Below are 568 nucleotides of genomic sequence, written 5' to 3'. Positions count from 1 at the left end.
ACTGAATATAATATACAGGTGGATATGACTATAAGCAGAAATTTTACAGATATGTGCAAATAACATATCTGTTAAATCTCTACTCATGGGATATCAAGTTTACTGTCACAGAGGAGGGAAGACACTGGAAGATATTCACATATCATAGAGGTGGGGAAAAAAAATCAATATAGCATAGTATTGCAAATTTTTCAGTGGCAATACTGTATCAATACACAGACGCCAAGTATCTATCTTTTATTATATATTATATACTATATATATGTGTTGGTCAGTTTGTCCCATTCTGCAGCGATCACATTGAAGTGATATGAACAAACAGAGAAATGTTTCTTTTTAGATAAAACAGATATTGACTAAGTTTCCTTTTGGAGACGTCATTTGAAATTGGGGAAAAATAGAAGTTGAAAAAAAGGTAATAACTTGCAATATATATCGCAGATTATTGCAATATGTTTCAAATCGCAATAACATCGTATCGTGATGTCGTCGTCGCATCAACAAAAAGCCGGAGTCGTGTGTGTGTGTGTGTGTGTGTGTGTGTGTGTGTGTGTGTGTGTGTGTGTGT

General features: G+C 34.3%; 1 protein-coding gene across 1 annotated transcript in view; it reads left to right on the top strand.

The window, feature by feature from the left end:
- LOC116686800 (probable E3 ubiquitin-protein ligase HECTD4) overlaps window positions 1-568 on the top strand; it is a 108,276-nt gene that overhangs the window by 1,444 nt on the left and 106,264 nt on the right.

This window comes from Etheostoma spectabile, unplaced genomic scaffold (genome assembly GCF_008692095.1).
Source record: "Etheostoma spectabile isolate EspeVRDwgs_2016 unplaced genomic scaffold, UIUC_Espe_1.0 scaffold498, whole genome shotgun sequence".
Lineage (NCBI taxonomy): Eukaryota > Metazoa > Chordata > Actinopteri > Perciformes > Percidae > Etheostoma > Etheostoma spectabile.
This window is presented reverse-complemented; position numbering and strand designations above follow the sequence as displayed.